At 42.7% G+C, this 20,031-nt stretch overlaps 1 protein-coding gene and 1 non-coding gene across 4 annotated transcripts in view; both read left to right on the forward strand.

Annotated features, from left to right (window-relative positions):
- Positions 1-3,903: 3,903 nt before the first annotated feature.
- Positions 3,904-20,031, forward strand: part of IL6R (interleukin 6 receptor) — a 79,972-nt gene continuing 63,844 nt past the window's right edge. Inside the window, exon 1 of one of the 3 annotated variants that reach the window (XM_059932565.1) lies at positions 3,904-3,974. The gene's annotated coding sequence lies outside the window, so the exon portion shown is untranslated. The remainder of the gene's footprint in view (positions 3,975-20,031) is intronic. The other 2 variants (XM_059932558.1, XM_059932535.1) reach the window with 2 other exon arrangements.
- Positions 7,445-7,551, forward strand: LOC132354514 (U6 spliceosomal RNA). Its single transcript, XR_009499329.1, has one exon. It is a non-coding gene; the product is annotated as a U6 spliceosomal RNA (small nuclear RNA).

Here is a 20,031-nt window from a genome sequence, read left to right on the forward strand (position 1 = left end):
ATATTATTTTTTTGGTTCTCTCTCATTTTTTAGGGAGGGAGGAAAGTACCAAGTTGCAATGAGCTGTAATTAAGGAACATTCTGTATAATTTATGACACATTTCTATACTTGCAAAAATTATATCATTTTATGGATATAAGAGAAAAATGCCTTTTTATAAAATTCCAATTTCTGAGAAGTGTGTAATTTGTGTCTTTTCTGATGTTTAACCAAGACTGGTGGTAAAAGTAAAGACAGATAGAAACTGTTTCTTAAATGGAACTGAGTGGGTAGATGTGGGCCGAAGTGGAGAAAACAGAATCTGACTGGTGGGGTAGAGCACCTCCTCTGTTTGCACACCTTCTGGGATCTGAGTTTCAGCTGGAAGATGGGGCAGTGGGCGGGACTGATGTGGATCACAGGGACTTTGTGTTCTGCTGATGGCCGGGTGCTTAGGACCTTGACTGTTTGCTTTTCCAAACACAAGCCAAACTCTCATTCCTAACACATACCAGATAGGTGGGTATGTGTAGGGGAAAGTACTGGGTAAATAGTTTGATTTTTTTTTTTTTTTTTTTTTTTTTTAACCACCACCCCATGACTTTTCCATTGGCACAGGCCTCATATCCTCCCATCTTCCTGGCTTTTCACAGAAGTAGATATTAAGGAGCCTAAGTAGGGACTTCCCTGGTGGTCCACTGGTTGAGGTTCCACACTTCCACCGCAGGGATCCCTGGTCAGGGAACTAAGATCCCGCATGCCTCGCAGCCTGGCCAAAATAAATAAGTAAATAAAAATAAATAAATAAAATACAAAAATCAATGGTGCTTAAGCTTGGAGGAAAGACGGAGATAAGATCAGTTTTCCTCCTGAGGAATAGTTCAGGGCAGGGATAGCCCACAGACCCCTGGGACACAAACTGGTACCTGCCTCCACACAGGGAGAACCTGTTTAGGGGCAAATCAGCCTTTTACCAGGCTCCTTCTGGAACCCTGAGCCTCAGGCAGCAAGTGGCATCTGGCCTCAATCCCCCCACCCCCAGGACAGAGAAACAGGCCTTAATCCCTTGAGGCTGGTTAGGCTCCCAGCCTTCCTGTTCCTGCCACTTTTCACTCCGACCAAAGGGCTGGTGCCCCTCACCCTGTGACAGATCCTCAGGGTCCCCACTCCCCACCCCCCCCCACTGCTGACCTGCAAGAGAGGTTTCAGAGGACAGACGAAGTGCTATTCAAGCATGGAGAGAATGTTCTCCCCCGCTCCTCAAATGAGCAGCTGAGGTCTCCCCTCACCCAGGATCCCATTATACATATCTGAGGGGCAGGGCCCGAGTTATTTTTTTTACTCTCATTGCCACTTCCAGGTACCTTTTCTTCCATCTCTAGATAAGCATGAGTTTGAGTCTCCTGCCGCTCAGATAACCCATTTGCTCTTGATTTCCTACCTCCTTCCCTGCACTCACTGAGGACTTGGGCACCTGGCTTACTGTCTTCTGGTCCCTTCTCCCACCATTACCCTAGTGCCTTCTCGGAATGTGTGTCTGAGAAATCTGTGTGACGCCCTCACTTTGTTCTCCTTCGGCCTCCTCATTTCTGAGGGCGTTCACCTCCTCCACAAAACAGCGCCCTCCCACGGGCGCCCCACTGCCATCGGGAGTGTCACCTCCAAAAGGTCACAATCCAGCATTTGTCTGTGTCCTTCAGCTCCTCTGCCTTTCACCTGTACTCCCAATACATACTACAAACTCCTCCTCTTCTGGTCGTGCAGCTCCTTTGTGTGGGCTCTTACTTGCTTGGCATCCCAGCCCATAGCCTGTGGTCTGGTATTAACCACTCTGCCCAGCAGCACTCCGATGCTGGGTCAACATGCCGTGTCCCACGGTGAGCTGCCCATGTGGAAGGAGGAAGCCGCGTGACCATGTTGAGTAGAGGAGCTGGGAATTCACAGACTCCCGCCGCAGCAGGCCTGTCACACAGTGAGGCAATGCTGTGCACCTCTGCTCACTTTCATTCTGCTTCCCCTCAATGACAATCCCTAACTTTCTCCTCTTTCCTCAACTCCTTCCCACCATCTCCCTACCCTACCCTATGCAGATGGTTCTACCTCCTACTTCACAGAGGAAAATAACTTCTTCAGCTCTCCCCATCACCTACAAGTTTCACTCCGCAGAGGCAGGGCACGCAGCCCCCATCCTCTCACCTTCCATGATCCCCCATCCATTGTCCTCTTTATCTTACCTTCCCCTTCCTCGCTCATGGTTCTTCCCTTTACCAAATAAGGATGCTCAGCTTTTCCCGCACTTCCCCCCTCCTCAGCCCTGTAAACGACTTAGTGATCTGTGTCCATGTCCTCGTCCTCTTCCTGCACTCCCTACCATCCGGCTCCTCCTTGACCCACCCCTCAAAGGCTCTCTCCAAAATCGCCTTTGACTTTCATGTGGCCAAGTCCCAGGTTTGATCTTACTTGCAATCTCTTAGTATTTGACTTTGTTGACTTATTTCCTTGAAACTCTGTCCTCCATTGGCTTAAAAACAAAACAAACAAAAGCCCTCTTGGTTTCACTTCTGCCTCTCTGGCTGCTCCTTCTCAGTCTCCTTTCCTGGAGCTCCTTCCTCTGCTCTTCTCCCCCGTGGCACCATTTTGGCTCCGAGCTCTTCTGGTCAGTGCAAGGTCCTTGAATGGCCCCATCCAAACCCATGGTTTACATAAGATTTGGGAGTGTCACCATGGTTCACCTCCAGATTGGACTTCTCCCTGCTCACCCCCATACTCTAGGGCCTGTATTCAACTATCCACTGGACTTTTCTACTTGGATGATCCACCAGCACCTCACATTCAACATGCCTCCAAATGAACATTATTCCCCCCAGCACGTGCTCCTCCTCCTGCGTCCTCTATTTCAGTGAATGACACGCTATCTTCCCAGTTACCAAAGCCAGACTCACAAGTCCTGGAGAAAACCCCATACATCTGCTCTGGTGCCACCACGTTCCATGTTGTATATTTCATCTTCCTTGATGTTTAGCATGAAATGAATTAAACTGCAATGTCCTGAGCCACTATTTCCCAGTGATTGTGACCAACCAAATTTCTGGCCCTAAGGGGGAGCCATATAGGTTGAGATTCAAAACACAAAGACATTTTTTTCTGCCAGAAAAGTTGGGTACCACTACATTCCTTGGTGCTGCGGGAGATAATGGGGAGAGACCAGAGGACTCAGGTCAAATAGGCAGGTGGCTGCAGCATCGCACCATTGCCACCTCCCTCGAGCACAAAGGAGGGAGTCACTGATAAAGACCCAGGACTATGGTCTGTGGTCTCTCCTCAGGAGGGATCGGTTATTAGGAGATTCCCTGCACCAGCAGCTGGAGCTCTGGAGCTGAAGGGAGGAGCTGAATTCTCCCTCTTATCTCATTTCTCAGAACAAAGTTGGGAAGACTGCACCCAAGTTTTTACATTGTGTGGGGGAGAGTTTGGGTTTGGAGGGCTACCTCCTAAGGTCAGGGATAGGGGAGGCGATGGTGGCTCTGACTGTGTCCAGTGGAAGACACGGTGTCTGTTCCAGGCTTCAGTGCAGACGCTCCTCTGGGGCTTCGTCCTCCTATCTTGAAGAACTGTGTCCTGGCGCCAGTTAGAGACGCTGACCTCCTCTCTGACTCTCCCAATACTTCTGGAAGCTTTCCAGTTCTCAGTGAGTTGCTGGGAGCTGCACTGCAGAGGCAGCAGCTGAGCCAGCCAGGGAGGGTGTAGCCTTCATCTTGCTGAGTTGTGACAGGGAAGTCTTTCCCAAACATTTCCTAGGGCCTAGAATCCACTAAAAAAAAAAAAGTTATGGGATGTTTTCCCTTAAGAAACGAGTGTTTCTGGATAAGAGCATGAGATTCCCCCTTGGCTAGGACAACTTGAGGCTTGAGGTCTGTCTGGGCCGGAGGTCCCACAGAAATTTTCCATCTGTCCATGACTGCAGGATCCGGAGGCTCCAGCCACCCTGGAAAAGGTCAGTTCTCTGTCCCCCAGGGCCCAGCGGGGACTAGTGTGGGTCCAAGTACCAGGAAGAGGTGGAGAGGGTGCCCAGGTTTACTCAGGGCCTGCAGGAGGTGAGGAGGGGGCACGGGTGGAAGGAAAAGACAATGTCCTGCCCCACTCCCTCCGCAAGCCACTCTCTTGGCCCTGCTCGCCTCGTGGAGCCAGCCCGGGTGCCTCTCGTCCCTGGTCACCCTTGGATGCGGTGCTTCTGCGGGAAACGCCCGGGTGGGGGGCTGCTGTGACAGGGGTCCAGGTTAGGAACCTGCTCCTAGTGGGGGCGGGGGGTGGGTGGGGAGAGATGCTGGAGGCATCTCACAGAGCGTGCCTCTGTTCCTCATAGCGCCCCGGGCTCCCCTGCCAGCACAACGGGAGGAAGGCCAGCGGTTGCCCCTGCGGGGAAAGTGGCTTCTCCAACGCCTGGTGACCCGCGGGGCCAGAGGGGAAAAATGCAAGAGCTTGGATCTTGGGGTTGGATCTTTACTGGAGAGGAAGGGACGACTCCTAGAAACCCAGCAAGTCTGATCTGTGGGAGTGTTACAAGTTTTAGAAACAGACTGACTGAAATAAACAGGTTTATTTGGGGCTTGTTAGGACTGCAGCCTGGGAGACACAAATTCAAGAAGCACTTGAATTGTGTTCTGCTGGACTACAAAGTGGGATATGTTTGTAAAGGCAGAAACTGCAAGGTTACAGTTAAGTTACATGCGTTATCAAGAATTATAATCGAAGCTGGCAAGAAGTAAGGGTGCTGGTTAAGTGAGGATTCGTTGGGGTCCAAGTGGTTGCATAGTCACAAGGGGAGACCATAAGGTTGCAGGTGGCAGGTGTTGCTCTGAATATGCTGGTGGTGTCCCTCGGTCAGGTAGAATTCAAAGAAAGCTCAAGTTCTCAGTGGTGCAGAGACGTGTCTGAGACCAGATCCTCAATGGCCTCCTGACTCCATTTTTAAATGCCTGAACTGTGATTACTCTTGTTGACAAAAAAATGTTGCCTGCCGTTTCAGTAATCAATGAATGTTGCCCACCGTCAAGCTGTGGGCCACTGCAGCCAGCCCCAGCGGTGCACCCTGAAGGGAATTCAGGATGGAAAAAAACAGGATGCTGGCCCCAGAGAATTAAGATGCATATCAAAGGAATAATTTCAGTGATCCCAGACTCTTGCACCTTTCCATACACAGAAAAGCACTAAAATCGTTAACTTGAGATGTCTCTTTTTTTGTGATTAGCAATAATCTTTTGACGTTTGACTACTGTTTTTTGTTTGTTTGTTTTTCCCCAGCAAAAACTCCTATATATCCTGGCTCCTCCTTTGCCTCAGAGCTATATGAGAGGCTGTCTCCTGGTCTGTAGTTCTCAGTAAAACACAACTCGCAGCTTTTAGGTTGTGCAGTTTTTGTTTTTGTTGTTGTTTTTTTCAGTCGATACTCCTTTATAATTTTGATTTGTCATCAGGAGATACAAAGGATACAGGAAGAATGCAGGAGACCTTCATGGCCACCAATGATGGCTGTTCTCTAGGTCTGCCCCAAGAAGAGGAAGAGACAGTCCTTGACTCTGTCTCTGGAACTAGCTTGGTGGAACAGGCCGACTTGTCCCAGCAGATTTTCTGCAATATCTCGGCCAGTGGCTCTTAATCTTATTGGCTCAGGGTCCGCTTAAAAGTTATGCAAGAAAACGTTCATGTGTCTTTACAGAGTGCATGTAGCTTAATGGGCTCCTCAGCTGTCCATCCAGGGATGCGTAAGGTAGCTCTGTTGGGTACATTTATGGGCCCCAGGGCAAGTAACAAATGGAGGCCCACATACCACTTGTCTGAGTACTGAGGCCTTAAGAGGTCAGGCTAACGCACTGTTAAAGTGTGTTCTATCCTTCTACCTTGACAGATATTTCTTCATAACAACTTGGAAGGCCAGGTTTAGATTTAGAACTTGCCACTCATGGTTCTCCAACCCTCAACCTGTGCCCTTTCACTTCCCATTCCTCTCCGCTCCCTCCATTCTGCACTGTGAGGGGACTTGCATGCACACAATGAACAACCCAGCTCACAAGTCCAAGCTCAATTTGCACACCTATGAACAGTGGTTCCTGGCCACCTACTGAGGCTAGGTGTGCACACTTGTAGAGAAATCTGCCCACCTGAGGATGTCCCAGGCAGAGGCCTGCAGAGACCCTGGAGGAAATGGGCTCAGGCTATTTGGGCAGAAAATGCCAGAGTCTAAAATAAAACAGTGCTTCTGGTGAATGGCTAGCTTTTTAAGTTTCCAATCTGGGATGAACTATTACTTTTATAAAATACAATGTAATTTTACTAGCATTAGCACTAGCAACGCAATGTATTATATTAACATTACTGGAAAATGGAGGATGACCAGGAGCTTGGAAGTTGTAACAAAGTCAAATTGTGATAAAAATTTCTAAATGCTTGCTTTCAATTCCTATATTTAGTGTGTGTTGTGGACCAGTAACAAGAAGTTTGCTGACTGGTAGTGGTTAGAGAACCACTTTGAGTAGCCCCGGTCTAGAAAGAGTCAATGTGGGCTCCAAAAAAGCCAGTCCCTAGGGTGGGGAGGCCAGAGGAAGGCCCATGGTGGTGGTGGTGAGAGGGTGCTCTAGATGAACCCAGAACAATAGCCTTTCTTGCCTGAGTCTAAGAGTGGTATAAGGAGAATACCTGCTTTGGGGATATAGACCCTTGAACTGTGTGGAATTCTAGCATAATTTATCCAGAAGTCCAAAACTCCTTATGCTGTATCATGACACTAGGCTTCTACTTGGCCAGTGGCCAAGGATAGACGAGAGAATCAAAGACAGATTACATATTCATAAATAAGAAAATCTGTTCTATAACAGAAGAGCTTGACTATTAAAAATAGCTATCCAGGGCTTCCCTGGTGGCGCAGTGGTTAAGAGTCCGCCTGCCAATGCAGGGGACATGGGTTCGAGCCCTGGTCCGGGAAGATCCCACATGCCACAGAGCAACTAAGCCCGTGAGCCACAACTACTGAGCCTGCGTGCCACAACTACTGAAGCCCGTGGGCCTGCAGCCTGTGCTCTGCACGCAACAAGAGAAGCCACTGCAATGAGAAGCCCGCGCACCACAACGAAGAGTAGCCCCCGCTCGCCGCAACTAGAGAAAGCCCCGCGCACAGCAACAAAGACCCAATGCAGCCAAAATAAATAAATAAATAAATAAAATAAAATATGCCATGCTCCTTCCTTTAAAAACAAAAAAAAGGCTTCCCTGGTGGCGCAGTGGTTGAGAATCTGCCTGCAAGTGCAGGGGACACGGGTTCGAGCCCTGGTCTGGGAAGATCCCACATGCCACGGAGCAACTGGGCCCGTGAGCCACAATTACTGAGCCTGCGCGTCTGGAGCCTGTGCTCCGCAACAAGAGAGGCCGTGATGGTGAGAGGCCCGCGCACCGCGATGAAGAGTGGTCCCCGTGCTCGCTTCGGCAGCACATGTACTGGGATTGGAACGATACGGAGAGGATTAGCATGGCCCCTGCGCAAGGATGACACGCAGATTCGTGAAGCGTTCCATATTTAAAAAAAAAAAAAAAAAAAAAAAGAGTGGTCCCCACTTGCCGCAACTAGAGAAAGCCCTCGCACAGAAACGAAGAACACAGTCATAAATAAATAAATAAATAAATAAAAGAACATGAATTTCTTAAAAAAAATAAAAAAAATAAAAAAAATAAAAAAATAAAAACAAAAAAAAGCTATCCGTATAATAAATACTACGAAGGCATGAAGGGCTTGCTGATCTTTTTTTTTTTTTTTTTTGCCTTGTCCTAGCTGGAGTTGCTATGGTGTCACCTGTCAGCCACAGCTGATTAGTCATTCTGTATCCATCAATCCATCATTCCATTTTCTCTCTTTTCTTTTCTTTTCTTTTTTTTGTATCCATAATTTCTTGACTCTTTGGTTGTGCGAATATGGGCTCTAATCACTGTGTGCTGGTTTTCTTCATTCTTTCCTCCTAGCATTACTGTCGTCTGTAATATAATTTTTACTTGATCTACTGAAATCATCACACAGTGACATAAGAAGAACCCAGAGAGAAGAGGGGAGGGCAGAAAAGGCTGGTGGGATGAGATGTGAGGTGGAATGGCCACCATCATGAATGACTGGGACTTTCCCATTGATGGACCAGGGCAACGACTGAGGCTCTGCAGGGCTTCCAGAGGCAGTAAGGGGAATGCTGAAAAGAAGGTTCCTGCAGCTGCAGGTTGGCCTCTGCTCACAGAGTCTGCATTGTCACCAACTGGGTCACCTAGGGAGAGGAGCTGCCGCATGCATTGCAGAGTACAAAGAGATAAAAATATCCTCACCCTGGGCAGATCAAGAGTCTTCATTTGTAGGTGTGCCCATTGGGAAGAGAAAGGGGATGGAGATAGGCTTGCAGATACAGGGTTATTTTCCTTTGGAACAAACAGCCACTCCTGGATCTTGCAAGCCACATAGTGCGGCAAATAAATAAATAAACAAACAAACAAATAAATAAATTAAAAATAATAATTTATTTTTATTTTTTAAACATCTTTATTGGAGTATAATTGCTTTTCAATGGTGTGTTAGTTTCTGCTTTATAACAAAGTGAATCAGTTATACATATACATATATCCCCATATGTCCTCCCTCTTGCGTCTCCCTGCCATCCTCCCTATCCCACTCCTCTAGGTGGTCACAAAGCACAAAGCTGATCTCCCTGTGCTATGTGGCTGCTTCCCACTAGCCATCTAAAAAATAATAATTTAAATTAATTATTTAAATGTGCTGTCCCTTTAAGAAAATTTTAGATATTTGCTGAAGGTAAAACTGGAGGGGAAAATGCTCAGCTTTGAATTAAATAAATGGCTGGTTGCTAGATTACAAGATAAGAAGAAAAGAATTCAAACTGATGTCAGGTTAGCAAATAAAAAGAGAGAGAGAGAGAGGACTGAAATAAATAAAATTATAAATGAAAGAAGAGGCATTACAACTGATACCACAGAAATACAAAGGATCATAAGAGACTACTATGAACAAATACATACCAACAAATAGGACAACCTAGAAGCAATGCATAAATTCCTAGAATTATACAAGCTATCAAGACTGAATCATGAAGAAATGGAAAGTCTGAACAGACTAATCACAAATAAGGAGATTGAATCAGTAATCGAAACCTCCCAACAAGAAATGGCCAGATAGTTTCACTGGTGAATTCTACCAAACATTTAAAGAAGTAATGCCAGTCCTTCTCAAAGTTCCAAAAAATTGAAGAGGAGGAAACACTCCCAAACTCATTTGATGAGGCCAGAATTACCCTGATACCAAAGCCAGATAAGGACATCACAAGAAAAGAAAACTATAGGCAAATATTCCTGATGAATATAGATGCAAAAATTTGCAACCAAATACTAGCAAAATGAATTCAACAGCACACTAAAAGGATCATACACCATGACCAATGCACAGGGTTATAAAAATTTGCATGATTAAAAAGCCCATTAAAAACACAAGATAGGGGGCTTCCCTGGTGGCGCAGTGGTTGAGAATCTGCCTGCCAATGCAGGGGACACGGGTTCGAGCCCTGGTCTGGGAGGATCCCACAGGCCACGGAGCACCTAGGCCCGTGAGCCACAACTACTGAGCCTGCGCGTCTGGAGCCTGTGCTCCGCAACAAGAGAGGCCACGATAGTGAGAGGCCCGCGCACCGCGATGAAGAGTGGCCCCCGCTTGCCACAACTAGAGAAAATCCTCGCACAGAAACGAAGACGCAACACAGCCAAAAATAAATTAAAAAAAAAACCAAAAACGCAAGATAGGGACTTCCCTGGCCGTCCAGTGGTTAAGACTATGCTTCGACTGCAGGGGGCGTGGGTTCAATCCCTGGTCAGGGAACTAAGATCCTGCATGAAGCACAGCCTGGCCAAAAAAATAGATAAATATTTTAAAATAAAGCACAAGATAGACCAACGTGTTTTAAAGTACAAAAAGAACGTGAACATTTTGGGCTTCCCTGGTGGCGCAGTGGTTAAGAATCCACCTGCCAATGCAGCGGACGCAGGTTCGAGCCCTAGTCCGGGAAGATCCCTCATGCCGCGGAGCAACTAAGCCCGTGAGCCACAACTACTGAGCCACACTACGTGTGCCACAACTGAAATTCGCGTGCCTAGAGCCCGTGCTCCGCAACAAGACAAGCCACCGCAATGAGAAGCCTGCTCACTGCAACCAAGAGCAGCCCCTGCTCGCCACAATTAGAGAGAGCCTGCACCCAGCAACGAAGACCCAACGCAGCCAAAAATAAATAAATAAATAAATCTATCAAAAAAAAAAAAAGAATATCCACAATTATCTGAAAAGGCTATTAAAATATTCTATTTTCCAATTACATATCTGCAAATGCCAAACTTTCTTTTTCACAGGCACACCTTGTTTTATTGTGCTTCACTTTATTGTGCTTCGCAGATATTACATTTTTTTTTTGCAAATTGAAGGTTTGTGGCAACCCTGCATTGTCAGATAATGGTTAATATATTTTTTTTTAGCAATAAAGTATTTTTAAACTAAGGTATGTACATTTTTTTCAGACAATGCTATTGCACACTTAATAGACTACAGTATAGTGTAAACATAACTTTTTATATGTACTGGGAACCCAAAAAATTTTGTGTGACTTGCTTTATTGTGATGTTCACTGTATTGCAGTCTGGACTGAACCCACAGTGTCTCTGAGGTCTGCCTGTACTTATTAAATCACAATATCCCATTTCCCTCTCTCTCTATCCCCTGGCAACCACCATTCTACTCTCTGTTTCTATGAATTTCACTACTTTAGATACCTCATGTAAATGCAATTTTACAATATTTATCTTTTTTATGACTGATACTTCATTTAGCATAATGTCCTCAAGGTTCATGTGCATTGTGGCTTGTATCAGTCTTTCCCTCTATTTAAAGGCCAAATAATATTCCATTGTATGTATATGCCACATTTTGTTTATCTAGTTATCCATTGATGGACATTTGGGTTGTTTCCACCTCTTCTCTATTATAAATAGTGCTACAATGAACATGGGTGTGCAAATATCTCTTCAATGTCCTCCTTTCAGTTCTTTTGGGTATATACCCAGAGGCGGGATTGATTTTTTTGAGAAACCTTCATATTGTTTCCCAGAGTGGCTGCACCATTTTACATTCTCACCTACAGTGCACAAGGGTTCCAATTCTCCATATCCTCAACAAAACTTATTTTGTGAGGTTTGGGTTTTGTTTGTTTGTTTTTGGTAGCAGCCATCCAATGGGTGTGCAAATTTTCTTTATATACTTCAACTAAAATATCATGTAACAGAATGGAGACAGAAGCTGACATGAGAATCAAGCTGTCTTTTATAAGACAGAATTAAAATAAAAGTAAAAAATGTAAAACAATGCCACTCTTATTTCTGTTTCTTTTTTCTAAACAAACGAACAACAACAACAACAAAAAACCCCAAATAAAGTATATGTTATTTGTAATGGTCTAATTTGTTATTATTTTAGAATGAATTAAAGTATACATAGTTTTAAATTCTCAATTTTAATTTCTAATATGGTAAATATTGTTACATATAATCCACATAAAGAAAAGCTCTTCGAGGTCCTCAATTACTTTTTAAATTGTGGTAAAACAGATTAGCATAAAACTTACTGTTGTAACCACTTAAAAACGTACAATTCAGTGGCATTAAGTACGTTCATAATGTTGTTCAACTATTACCACTATCTAGTTCCAGAACCTATTCATCACCCCAAATGGAAACCTTGTGCCATTAAGCAGTCGTTCTTATTTCCCCACCTGCCACAACCCTTAATCTGCTTTCTATTTTCAGTGAATTTGCCTATTCTGGATATTTCATATAAATGGAAACATATAATACATAGCCTTTTGTGTCTCTGACTTCTTTCACGCAGCATTATGTTTTCAAGTTTCATCCATGTTGTAGCATGTATTATTACTTGATTCCTTTTTTTGGCCAAATAATATGTCATTGTGTGAATATACCACATTTTGTTTATCCATTCATCTGTTGATAAACATTTGGGCTGTTTCCACCTTTGACTATTGTGAATAGGGCTGCTGTGAACCTTTGTGTGCAAGTTTTTTGTTTGAACACAAAGAATGGTGTTTTCCATTCTTTTGCGCATATACTAAGAGTGAAACAGCTGGTCATACTGGCAATTCAATGTTTAACTTATCAAGGAACTGACAAACTATTTTCCACGGTGGCTGCACCATTTTACATTCAGCAGTGTATGAGTGTATGAGTTTCTCCACATTTTTTCCAATACTTCTTATTTTCCCCTTTAAAGTCCTTTCTTATTAGGGTCATTCATTTTGAGGGTATATATCATTGTGGTTTTGTTTTGTTTTGCTTTTTTAAATATTTATTTATTTGGCTGCATTGAGTCATATTTGTGGCACGCAGGATCTTCATTGTGGCGTGCAGGATCTTTGTTGCAGCATACGGGATCTCTCTTTGCGGCTCACAGGCTTCTCTAGTTGTGTCGCGCAGGCTCATTAGTTACAGCGTACAGCCTTAATTGCCTCACAGCATGTGGGATCTTAGTTCCCCAACCAGGGATTGAACCCACATCCCCTGCATTGGAAGGCAGATTACTAACCACCGGACCACCAGGGAAGTGCCTCATTGTGGTTTTGATTTGCATTTTCCTACTGACTAATGACGTTAAGCATCTCTTCATGTGCTTCTTGGCCATTTGTATAGCTCTTCTGGGGAACTATCTGTTCAAGTCTTTGACTTTTTTTTTTTTTGCTTTGTTTTGTTTTTTGTTTTTGAGTTTTAAGAGTTCTTTATGTATTCTGGACCTTTATCACATATATGATTTACAAATATTTTCTCCCATTCTGTGTAATATTTTTTCACTCTCTTGATAGTATCCTTTGAAACATAAAAGCATTTAATTCAGTTTTTTTTCATTAATTAATTTATTTTTGGCTGCGTTGGGTCTTTGTTGCTGTGCGCGGGCTTTCTCTAGTTGCGGTGAGTGGGGGCTACTCTTCGTTGTGGTGCACGGGCTTCTCATTGCAGTGGCTTCTCTTGTTGTGGAGCACGGGCTCTAAGCGTGTGGGCTTCAGTAGTTGCAGCACGCAGGCTCAGTAGTTGTGACTCATGGGCTCTAGAGCACAGGCTCTGTAGTTGTGGCACACGGGCTTAGTTGCTCCGCGGCACGTGGGATCTTCCTGGACCAGGGCTAGAACCCATGTCTCCTGCATTGGCAGGCGGATTCTTAACCACTGTGTCACCAGAGAAGCCCAAAACTTTTAATTTTGATGAAGTCCAGCTTACCTATTTTTTCTTTTGTTGCTTGAACTTTTGGTAATGTAATTTACAAACCATCACCAAATCCAAGGTCATGAATATTTACCCCTATGCTTTCTCCTAAGGGTTTTTTTTTTTTTTTTTTTTTTATAGTTTTACCTCTTAAATTTAGGTCTGTGATCCATTTTGAGTTATCTTTGCTACGCAGTGTGAGATAAGAGTCCAACTTCATTCTTTTACATGTGGATGTCCAGTTGTGTTCTTAATAATTTTTGAGAGTATAAAGGGATCTTTCAACCAAAAATTTTAAGAATTTCTGGTCTAAGGTATCCAACAAAAATAGTAAAAGAATGTATAACTAAGAATTGAACATAAGGAAAAATGGAATAATAAAAATAATTAATTCATCCAAAGAAGTCAGAGTGACAGGAAAAGAAAAATAGAAAAGATGAAATAAATATAAAACAAATGATAAGGTGGTAAGATTTAAATCCAAATATATTAGTAATTCAATTACTGTAAAGAACAAAATTCCCTAATTAAAAGACAAAGACTGTTGAATTGCATAAAAAAAAACAACTCAACTGTATGCTGCTTACAGGAAACACATGTTAATTATAAGGATACAGAAAGGTTAAAAGTAAAAGGAAGGAAGAGGTATACAATGCAAATGGTATCTAAAAGATAGCTGGCAGGCTATAGGTCTATCAGTCAAAGTAGATTTTAATATAAGAGGTATTACTAGAAAAAAAGAGGGAAGTTTCAAAAGGATAAAAAGACCAGAAAGATATGATAATTCTAAATTATATGTACTTAATAACATAGCTTAAAAATATACAAAGCAAAAAAGGACAGAACTAAAAGGAGAAAAAGACATATCCACAATCATAGCAGGAGATTTTAACACATTTCTCTCAGTAATTGATAGAATAAGGAGATTAAAAACTTAAATAAAGATATAAAAATGCGAAAAATACAATTAAGAAACTTGATCGAATGTGACATATAAACTACTGCCACCCATGATTGCAAAATTTACATTGTTTTCAAGAGCACATGAACACTGAACAAAATTTTTCCTTTTTTTGGCTGCATTGGGTCTTCATTGTTGCGTGCGGGCTTTCTCTAGTTGCGGTGAGTTGGGGCTACTCTTCATTGTGGTGCACGGGCGTCTCACTGCGGTGGCTTCTCTTGTTATGGAGCATGGGCTCTAGGCGCTCGGGCTTCAGTAGTTGCAGCATGCAGTTTCAGTAGTTGTGGCTTGCAGGCTGTAGTTGTGGTGCATGAGCTTAGTTGCTCCGCGGCATGTGGGATCTTCCCGGACCAGGGCTCGAACTCGAGTCCCCTGCATTGGCAGGATGATTCTTAACTACTGCACCACCAGAGAAGCCCGGCAGGCAGATTCTTAACCACTGTGCCACCAGGGAAGTCTCAACACTGAACAAAACTGACTGTATATTAGATCATAAAATGTCTCAACATATTTTAAAGGATTAACATGATACAGAAAAGTTCTCTTACCACAAGGGACTTAATGTAGATAGTAATACTGTAGTAAAAAGATAAGTAGAAATCTACAAATGGCTGGAAATTAGGTAATACACTTCTTAGTAACCCATGAACAAAAAGAAGAAATCACAACAATGAGAAAGTAGTTTGAACTAAATGACATTAAAACTATAACATACCAAAATTTAGGGAATGCAGCTATACCCAGCCTCAGAGAGAAATTTATATCTTTAAGTGCATATATTAGAAAAGAGGAAAGGCTGCAAATCAATGATATAATAATCAATTTTCGAGATCAGGAAAAAAAAAACCCCAGCACATTAAACCCAAAGAGAGTAGGAGGAAGGAATAAATCTAAGAACAGAAATTAATGAAATAGAAAACAATCATATAATAGTATGAATCAACAAAGCAAAAGCTGTTTTTTTGAAAGAACTAATACAATTGATGACCCCCCTGGCAAGACTGATAAACTTTTTTTTAAAAAAGGCACAAATTGGGACTTCCCTGGTGGCGCAGTGAATAAGACTCTGCGCTCCCAATGCAAGGGGCCTGGGGTCAGGGAACTACATCTCACATGCATGCTGCAAGTAAGAGTTCGCATGCCACAACTAAGGAGCCGGTGAGCCGCAATTAAGGAGCCTGCCTGCCGCAACTAAGGAGGCCGCTTGCTGCAACTAAGACCCAGCGCAACAAAATTTTAAAAGATAAATTAATTAAAAAATATATAAAAGGCACAAATTACCAATATCAATAATGAAAAGAGAGATATCACAATAGACATTAAAAAGGTAATAAGGGGGTAATTCCCTCTAGGTCCAGTGGTTAGGACTCCATGCTTTCACTGCCTAGGGCCTGGGTTTGATCCCTGGTAGGGGAACTAGGATCCCACAAGCTGCGAGGCCAAAAAAAAAAAAAAGATAATAAGAGGATACTGTGTACAATTCTACATAAATAAACATGAAATTTCCAATGAAATAGTCAAATTCCATGAAGAATACTTTTCAAAACAGAAGCAAGTAGAAAATCTGAGTCTGAAGATTCTGTATTTGTTAAAGAATTTGTATCTAAAAATTAAAGATCTTTCAACAAAGAGAACTCCAGGTCCAGGTGGCTTCACTGGTGAATTCCAATAAACACCAAAGCAAAAAGTAAAAACATTCTTCCAATTCATTTTGTGAGATCACCATAACCTTGATAACAAAAACTGATAAGAACATTAATAAAGAATATGTAGGCTAATCTTTCTTATGACTATAAATACAAAAAATCCTAAATAATACATTAGCAAATTGATTCTAACTATATATAAAAAACTTACTACATCACAAAAAATTTGGACTTATTCTAGGAAAGCAAGACTGGTGTAAGAGTTGACAATTTATCAATGTAATTAATCATATTGACAGAATAAGTGAGAAAAACACATGTCTATCTCAATAGATACAGAAAAAGTGCCTGATAAAATTCTATACAATTCATAATAAAACCTCTTAGAAAACTAGACATCGAAGGAAACTTCCTTACTCTGATGAAGAGTATAATAAAAAACCTACATTTTATGTCATGACTTGATAGTGAAATATTGAAAGTTTTCCTCCTGAGACTGAGAATGAGACAAAGTTATCCACTATCATCACTTCCAGTCAATATTGTTCTGAAGGCTCTAGTCAATGTAATAGGCAAGAAAAAGAACTAAAAATGGCAAGTATTGGAAAGAAAGAAAGAAAGAAAGAAAGAAAGAAAGAAAGAAAGTTGCAGTTGCAGATAGCATGATTGTGTACATAGAAAACCCAAAAGAATCTATAGATAAATTATTACCATTAATAAATGAATTAGGAAGATTATGGATACAAAGTCAAATAAAAATTGATTGAATTTCTATATAAATCAACAATAACATGTTCTTTTAAATAAATAGTGCTGGAACAATTGAATGTATATGGAAAAAATAAATATTGACCCTTATCTCACACCCATACACAAAAAAATTAATTCAAAATGAATCATAGGCCCAAGTATAAAAGGTAAGACGATAAAGCTTCTAGAAGAAAACAAAGAAGGCTATTTTTATGACCTTGAAGTAGAGAGAAAGTTAAGACATAAAACATACTAACTTAATACTTAAATACTAAAGTATTAACTAAAGCTAAATGTATGCCTACTCTGTGACTAGAAAATTCACTCCTAGGTGAGAGAAATATGTGTATATGTTTATCAAAAGACATGTACAAGAATGTCCACAGCAACTTTATTCACAATAGCCAAGAAGTCAAAACAGTCTGTCTATCAACAGAATGGGTAAACAAATTGTACATTCATACAATGAGATACCACATGGCAATAGAAAGAATGAACTATGGATACACACAACAACATGGATTAATCTCAGAGACATTATGTTGAGTAAAATAAGCCAGACACAAAGGATAACATTATATATGACTTCATTTATGCCCAAATCAAGAAGAAGCAGAACCAGCAATAGTCATTCTCACAATAGTGGTTACTCTTGTGGTGCTGGGGATGGGGAAGAACCTTCTGGGATGCTAGGAATATTCTATATCTTGGCCTGGGTGGAGTTTTCATGAATGTATACATATGCAAGAATTCATTGAACTATGCACTTAAGGTCTACACTTAGTGTACCTCATGGCTATGTATAATATGTTTCAATTTGAAAAGTATTTTAATAATAAGCTTCCAAAACAAATATCTAGAAATAACTCTAATAAGTGAACTATCCATGTAATCACATCTGAAACTTCCCTAGTGCTCTGCTCCAGACCCCTGCCCCCACTTCCCCAAAGGTAACCTCTATCCTGACCCCCAACACCATAGATCAGTTTTGCTGGTTTTTACACTGTATATAAATTGAATCAGGCAGCCTGATATTTTGTGTCTTTTACATTTGTGAGATTCATCCATCATGTGCTGTACAAAAACAGTCAGTGGGCCTGATGTGGCCCAAAGGCTAGGGTTTGCTGACCCTGAGCTGGAGTATCAGAAAAGTCTAAATAGCCATGAATGGGCTTCAGCTCAGCTGTCCTACCATCCTTTGGGTGATGGTGGTGACAGGGGGCAATGCTCCAAGGATTGCTCTGGCACTGTCTTTTCCCAGGTCTCACATCTGCACTCAGCATGATCCAGAGCAAGAGGGAGGAAGTGTCTCCTTTGCCATCCATCATGTCTATCCTCAAACTGAACCTGGGGAGTGCTGTGCCGTGTGTGTGTATGTATGTGTGTGTTTAATGTGGAGTGTTCTAAGTGTGAGGCCCAGGGCAGGAGCTCCACTTACTCATGTCAAGTCAATGTTCTTGAATGCAAGAGCACTGTTTATTGAGGCTGAAGCCCAGACAGCAAGGAGAAAGAGGCCAGAGATGAGGCAAGACATAAAAGCAGAGGTGGCTTCTGGAGAACCCTTTTCTTGGCTGAGGCATTTCAGCCTGATACTGGGAATAAGCCATAGCCCATGAGGGGTGTAAAGTGGAGGAGAGCCTGCCCCACTCCAACTCAATTGGAGTGAGGCTTTTTGGGTCCTTCTCACACTGCCCTTTCCTATGGTTCAAAGATAACAATAGGACTAACTTCCAATGTATTCATTTCTCACGTTATTCATTGAATTTATTTTATTTTATTTTTTTATTTTTTTTATTCATTGAATTTAGAGTTCCTCCCCTCTAACCCCCTCCTCTCCATCACCTTGGGAAGGGTGGAGATCCAGGAAAGGGATGGGGTGTGGTGCCTGGAGGCTGAAGTGTACATCTTGATTGTTTAACTTGGGGACCCTGAGGGCAGAGGGCTGGAGGGTGGGGAGGGGAAAGGAAGGCACTGGAAAGTCCCGTGAGCCTGGCAGGTCACAGACCACAAAGCCCGTCTAGAGGAGAGAGCCTGATTCTAAAAGCAAGGAGGAAACGATTGGCAGTTCCTCACTGGTTTGTCGGTAGCAGCAGAGCTGCAGGCATTTCTGTACACGGGTAGGTGTAGACCTGTTCTTCCAGATGGAGCAGTCGTCTCCCCGTGCTCAGAATCTACACTGCTGCTTTCTCCCTCCTGCAGATCCCACAGGCCTGTTCTGTTATTAGCACACATTTTTGTGTGCAGCTCCAAACTCTGACAGCTTTATTTAAAACACCCTTATTTTACCCTGCCATTTGGTTTGTATTTTGGCTGGGTATAGAATTCTAGGTTGGAGATACTTTCCCATCACAATTTTGAAAGCACTGCTCCATTGCCTTCTTTCTTCTAGTGTTGCTATGGAGACCAAGCCATTCTGATTCCTGTTTCTATCAGTCTGGGTTCAATCAGGAGACAGGAACACACAGTGATTCCACACAGGGAAGTTTACTACAAAAAAGTATTAAAGTGGGAACTCCCTGGTGATCCAGTGGTTAGGACTTGGTGTTTTCACTGCTGAGGGCATGGGTTCAATCCCTGATCTCACAAGCCGTGCAGTGTGGCCAAAAAAAAAAAAAAAAAAAAAAAGGTGTTAAAGTATGACAAAAGAATGAGTATAAGATGTAAGAGAACTCTATGGTATCTGAGGGCTGAGGGAGATATCCAAGGAAGAATACATTTGGAAGGGATCTCTCCCTGAGGCAGGGTTTCAGACCTAACTGGAGAAGGTGTAGTTGCAGCCCAGTGGATAGCAGAGAAGGGTGTTGGTTTGCTGGGCAGGCAGGAAGCAACCCTTCAGGGCACAGGTGAGCCACAGCTGGTAGCCCGGCATACAAAGAGGGTGAGAGCACTGGTGCAGTAGGCGTGCAGCGCACAGAGTCCATATGCGAAGGGTCACAGCATCGGGAGGACAGTGGGGCATGTGGCTGGGGCAGAGCAACCCAGGATGTCCTTCCCTCCCACCTCCGACCAATGGTGCAGCTGCTGGGCCCAGCAGGAAAAGCCCCTTCCTCCTGCAATGTCCCTCCAGCACCTTCTACCTAGAAAGCTTAATAGCGAGCAACAGCTTGCTCGCTGTGAAAGAGAGATGCTTAAAAGAATCCCCCCAGTGCAGCCAAAAATAAATAAATAAATAAATAAATTGATTGAGGAAAAAAAAGAGTCCCATCCATCATCACTGAGAAGGTATTAAAAGGCAGATTTGGAGCTGAGAAACAGTACATTGGTAACTGGCACATTGATTCTTTGTGGTGATTATTTTTTCTCTCTTGCTGAAAGTTTGTAAAAGTCTTTCTTTGTCTTCAGTGTTTCCT

Source organism: Balaenoptera ricei, chromosome 1 (genome assembly GCF_028023285.1).
Source record: "Balaenoptera ricei isolate mBalRic1 chromosome 1, mBalRic1.hap2, whole genome shotgun sequence".
Classification (NCBI taxonomy): Eukaryota; Metazoa; Chordata; class Mammalia; order Artiodactyla; family Balaenopteridae; genus Balaenoptera; species Balaenoptera ricei.